The 5,897-nt window shown below is 39.6% G+C and overlaps 1 long non-coding RNA gene across 1 annotated transcript; it reads right to left on the bottom strand.

The window, feature by feature from the left end:
• Positions 1-1,365: 1,365 nt before the first annotated feature.
• On the bottom strand, positions 1,366-4,713 carry LOC107656927 (uncharacterized). Its single transcript, XR_001630618.1, has 3 exons — positions 4,525-4,713; positions 4,326-4,360; positions 1,366-1,581 (listed from the first exon to the last, which is right to left on the bottom strand). It is a non-coding gene; the product is annotated as an uncharacterized LOC107656927 (long non-coding RNA).
• Between the last annotated feature and the right edge of the window lie 1,184 nt (positions 4,714-5,897).

Below are 5,897 nucleotides of genomic sequence, written 5' to 3'. Positions count from 1 at the left end.
TGCTTCCAGCATATTTGACCACACTCAAACCAGCTACGCTCTTTCATTATAGGGCCAACAGGTAACATTCAGACACGTTCAGACAGGCAGATAGATTTCCAAATCTTAGCAGCTTTAACGGTGTATGACCAAACATTTCATGCCGCCATTGAACGGAGATTCCCTATGAGGATACTTGCTGTCAGATCACCAACATGAAGCCACATCTTTAGGAGCATCACTTGATTTTTATGAAGATTCAGTCCCATAGTAGAGTGTGGTGCTGGCAAAGTCTTGGGTTTGATTTGAACTGATCAAATTGTATACTTTAAATGCAAGTGAGTAAATACAAATATTATATAAACATAAAAGAAAACATTTAAATATATATAAACAAATTAAAAAATATGGAGATTTATAAATACAAATATTTTTATAAATATGAATAGATATAAACATCAATGTAAATATTTAAAAGTATAAATAAATTAATTCATACATAAATGAACAGAGCTTATTGGTGTGCATAACAAATAAGTATTTATAAACGAATAATAAATATAGATGCATAAATATATAAAAGTATTATATTTATAAATATGAATAAACAAATATTGGTTTATGCATTATAAATGTAAGTAATAATACTAAAATAACTGTAACTATTTATAAAAGTTAACAAATGTAAAATAAGGCTAATTTGTATGCAAAGTTTATAGTGATTTATGCTTGTGACTGATTGTGCAATTCCTATATAAATTAGTCAAGACAGATGTTTAAGATTTCTCTATTCAACAGTCTCAAAGCAAGAACAGCTGCCAAAAAAGCTAATGCCTTTGATTTCAAATGCCTTCAACATGTGAAAAATGTTTGCAATGCAGATGAACGAATTTGTGTCTGAAGTTTTTTCTTTATATTATTTCCTGCCATTGGCACAAATGACCAACCAACGCCTAAAATTGTTTTCAGAACATGATTCATGAAGGAAAAACAAAGAGAATATGTTTTTCATAACCGTCAGAAGTTAAACTGCCACAGTGTCCTGCTCAATCAAAAGCCTTTACTTGTTTCTCTGCAAAGCACTTTAAGATGCGAGCGATGGCTGACGTCATTTGACAAAAGGACCGCACTCCACACAACTATACACACCAGTCAGAGGCTAGTCAAGTCACAGCAATGTCCAGGAAGTCTCTGCTTCGAGATCACGAACAAATGCTTGCCATTACGTGCAGAAATAAATGACACAAATGAACTTCTAAAACAAATGTTACCCTACAGGAATGCTGATTTATTTAATTCATTTATTTAATTAGCCAGTTCAAATAAACAGGCCATAAATGGAATGCAATGAAACATATGACCTAAGTGGCCCACAGTAATGGAGCAAAAGAGATGTGAAATCTTCCAGGTGTAGTATCCTTTCATTCCCAAAAACCCCATGCTGTTTCGCAACTCCTGCCTGAAGCTGTCCATGCAGAAGAGAGGGAATTAAAGCTCTTACCTGGGCAAGCACAACCTCCAACAGACATCTTCTCACATGTTTGGCACTGCTCTTAATGAAATGGTGTTGTTCAGTCCACGCACTGTTAGCATGGGCTTCTTCTGAGAAATAGAAACAGGCAGAAAGGGGGTGGGGAGTCAGCAGGAGGAGGGCACAAAAAATCAAAATGTAGAAACAAGAGCTCAGCGAGAAACAGGAAGTAGGAATTACACTCCTGCTCGACACTGCACCCAGGTTCATTAATATGCAAATTGCAATACTTGTGGGAGGGAGAAAATATGAGAGTGAGAGAGACAGAGTGTGTGTGTGACACAGGAGAGGATCAGAGAGGGAGGGAGGGAAAGCGAGATCCAACATTGTCAAAGTGACCTGTGAGGCACATTTTAGCGCACACTGGCCATGTGACGCTGTTCTTATTTTCTCGCTATGTATTGCCTATTTTTGCCTTGTGCTGCTAACGGAGATAAACAGAGGCAGCCAGAGCCCAGAGGCAAGGAGTCATTACCGCCTAGTGGAGCTACGACACACTGCATAAACACACACACATACACACACACACAAGCACACGTACAGCCTGCCCTCCTGAGGCTCCCTGGGGTCCGCTGTACAGCTCACCCCTGCCAGAGTGAGACACACACACTCTATCTGCTGCATGACTGATCTGCCTTCTCCTCATACAGCCGTCCTTCTGCTCTTTCCATGTTCTGTACATTTCAGTAACCTATGCATTATTCACTCTTTGATACATTCACAGAAAAGTACTGTGGGGGAGACATGCACAATATATTGGTACGGTACCATATCAGTTATTAGCCAAAAAATATATTAGAGATACTTTTTTATTTATTTATCAGTATCAATAAATATTAGATATTCAATTGTACATGCTTATTTCCCTTTAATTACCTTTGCCATCATTTAACAAATGTTAATGTTTGTATAATATATATTATTCTACACATTTTTTATAGCAAATATTTACCTAGAAGTTATTAGCAAACAGCAAATATAAGTAATATTAGTATAGTAAATATTAATATAAGACACTTATTTAATAACATTTAATAAATTAAATCTCAATCTTTATACTGCAGATTATAATATTGTGATGACTAAATTCACTTGTAGAATTTAAAATGACTGATTATAGTTTTTTTATTTTTATTTGGAATATTATATTGAAAAATATATATTATTGTCATTTTTAATATCTATAATTTTAATATCAGCGCCTGTGAGTGTACAATGATTAGATGGAAAAACAATGGCAATGGCTTTTGTAAGTGCAATAACTGTGGTTTAGTGTGTGTGTGTGTAATCATACTAAATGTGATTTATTTGTACTGACAACAATAAAATCAATGGTTCGTTAATGGTTATAATATCATTATTATCTACCTGGTACATCAAGTTATCTTGGCATTTCCCATTATACATGTAACTTTTTCTGTCAGTATAATAACTATGATTTATTCATAATGACAAGATAAGGGTACTGTTAATGCTTACCATATTCATATAGCATGGCATTTACATGGTACTTTTAAGAATACTATGATCAGAAACACAGTAATATCTTTTTTTCAATTAGTACAGTAATGATTCTTAATGATTTTGTTACCATATTCATATAGCATGATGTCTAAATGGTACATCAAAGTACTTTTAAGAATACCATGGTATTTCCATGCAACCTGTCCAAAAACATAGAAATACATTGTTCTATAAACGTGGCAACTGCCATTTATTTGTACAGACAAGAAAATGGTTCAGTTAATGGCTACAGACAGTTTAGATTAAAAATGCAAAACGTACCTGGAGTACTGGTACATTGGAGAAACAGCCTCCTTAGAGTGTGCTAAGGGGTCTACTTTCTTCAAGGAATCAGTATCTAAAATTGGCTGAGCACTCACATCAAACAATACACCGTATAAGTTATTCACTTTGCAAGTATAAAAAGCTCAGCATTCGTCTTTGTCTAAGTGCACATTCACATCTTCAGCCCTCCCTTTTTTAAAGACTCACTGGCTTTCTCGTAGTCCCAAAGGACAGACAAGAGGTCCCCGTCCACATGGCACCCGCTCCGTGTCAGTCCCGCGATCGATCCGACGCCTCCCTCGCTCTCCCTTCTCAAAGCCTCTCCCTCCAGTGGGCTGTGCTTCTAACTACCGAATCTCACACACCACTGGTCCTTTACGTCCCCTGTCAAAGCCGCCTGACAACTCCAGAGAGGGGGGAGTGAGAGAGCACTCAGCAACCTCTTGATTTCACAGACTCTCATCCGGCGTATCTAGGGAACAGGGCACTGCTTTCATCGCACTGCTGTAATTATACATGTCACCTGTCACTCAAAATCAATATGCTGATGACACAGAGACAACACTCTCAATCCCACGCGCGCACGAACGACCCGCCAGTCGGATGTAAAATCAGACGAGTCCCTGCTATTACTTACTCCTAAAATGCCTTTAATGAACTCATCTGATTTACTTTCTTCAGCCGAGAGGAGCTGCGGTCCAAAACACAGCGAGCAAAGAACAAAGAGAGCCACTCCACTGAGAATAATTTCACACTGAAGGGTTTCTTTGCGCTGCTGTAGGAAATGGCTTTTTGTTTTCAGAGCCACAGATTGGCTTTGAAGCCCTGAGCCTCGGGAGATGCTCTTCACCACAGACTGCACAATCAGGTCCCCCTCTCCCTCCCTCTCTTTCGTCCTCAGTCACACGCTTTCACACTCCGACTCGCAGCTCTGCTGAAAACAAAGATGATCCCTCCTCTGTCTTTCCTCTGACACCACCATTATGGAAGCTTAGATGTTTACCTGTGTGCGCTGACACTCACTCACCTTCCCTCGCAGTTACGCTGGTGTTCCCGGTCGCGCTGTCGAGAAACAGAGAGGAAGGATCTACAATCAACTCTTGATCCAATTAAGTGCATGAAAACAACACAAAATGCAGTCCGTTTATTACACTAAAACAGCTCGAGTTCAATAAAAGCAAATGAGTCTAATCAAGTTCCACATTGTTTGCCTCACCACATTTTACCTTTTCGGAGTCTGTGCTGTTTGTGGTAGTCGAAGCTCGTCGTATTGATGATCTGGAGCTGGGTCAATTAGCCCTAAAAAGCATGGACAGAGAGAAAGAGAGAGAGAGAGAGCGTAGAGGAGAGCAAAAGGAGGAGGCGAGAGAGAGCGCACGGATCCACTGGAATAAATATGACGCAGAGCCAGAGCAACTTCTCCAGCCCGCTGTACCCAGTGAGGGCACTGTCACCATGGCAACGGCAGAGCAGCGATAGCTCGCCGGGGCACACAAGGCACGGCATTATTCTGTCTCTCGCTCGCTGGAAATACACAGTTCCACTCAGGCGGCGAGCACGTAGGCAGGCGGACGGGCGCCTTGTGTTCAATTAACTCTACTCGTTCTGGGCCCCAGGAGCCCAGCCACCTGTGACCTAAGATGAGGACGGACGCTGCTTAATGTGAAGGTTATTTGAGAACACGCCAAATGTGTCACAAATCAACGTTTGGAGACGGATCCTTTCACACTATGTTAAACAAAGCAGAGTCTGCCTAGTTAAATTGAATGGGAAGAGTTTATACGGCGTTGCGAATAAGAACGGTTTATTGGCTTGCTGAAAAAAACTGGGGGACGTTTATATGACAACAATGTACAAAAAACGGAGAAGTTTAACATACAGACGATCCCTGTTCACGCTGATCAACGAAAACGACAAAAAAAATGCTATAAGCATGCCAGGCCAGTAGATGGCGATGTCACTTTGTAATTTTTGTAGTTTACATGAAGACGATAAAGGTAACTTGAACTTTGAAACACGTTTTCAATAGTTTTCCTCTTCAGGCCAACAAAACACTGTTGTCGTGTAAATGAACAGCCAAAACTCATAAAATGTTTTCAGTTTTTTAGTTGAAAGCTGTTGTGTAAACACCCCCTTGGTTTGTTAGTCTGAACTGGTTTAAAGGGTCATATTATGTTGCTAAAAAGAACATTATTTTGTGTATTTGGTGTAATGAAATGTGTTTATGCGGTTTAAGGTAAAAAAAACACATTATTTTCCACATACTGTACATTATTGTTTCTCCTCTATGCCCCGCCTTTCTGAAACGCGTCGATTTTTACAACGCTCATCGGTCTGAAAAGCGAGGTGTGCTCTGATTGGCCAGCTATCCAGTGCGTTGTGATTGGCCGAATACCTCAAGCGTGTGACAGAAATGTTACGCCCCTTACCATACTGTGATGCCGTCCGTCCGGAGCGAAGAGACAAAAACATTAAAACCCATTATGAATGAGCCATTTGTTGCATCCAGTGGGGACTTAATTACAGATTATAATGACTTATACTGTCTTTTTACGCGTTGCATTTGGATTTGAGACTAGTGTTTGCAACTTTACAGATC

The sequence above is a fragment of the Sinocyclocheilus anshuiensis genome, unplaced genomic scaffold, assembly GCF_001515605.1.
Source record: "Sinocyclocheilus anshuiensis isolate Anshui unplaced genomic scaffold, SAMN03320099.WGS_v1.1 scaffold9092, whole genome shotgun sequence".
Taxonomy (NCBI): Eukaryota; Metazoa; Chordata; class Actinopteri; order Cypriniformes; family Cyprinidae; genus Sinocyclocheilus; species Sinocyclocheilus anshuiensis.
This window is presented reverse-complemented; position numbering and strand designations above follow the sequence as displayed.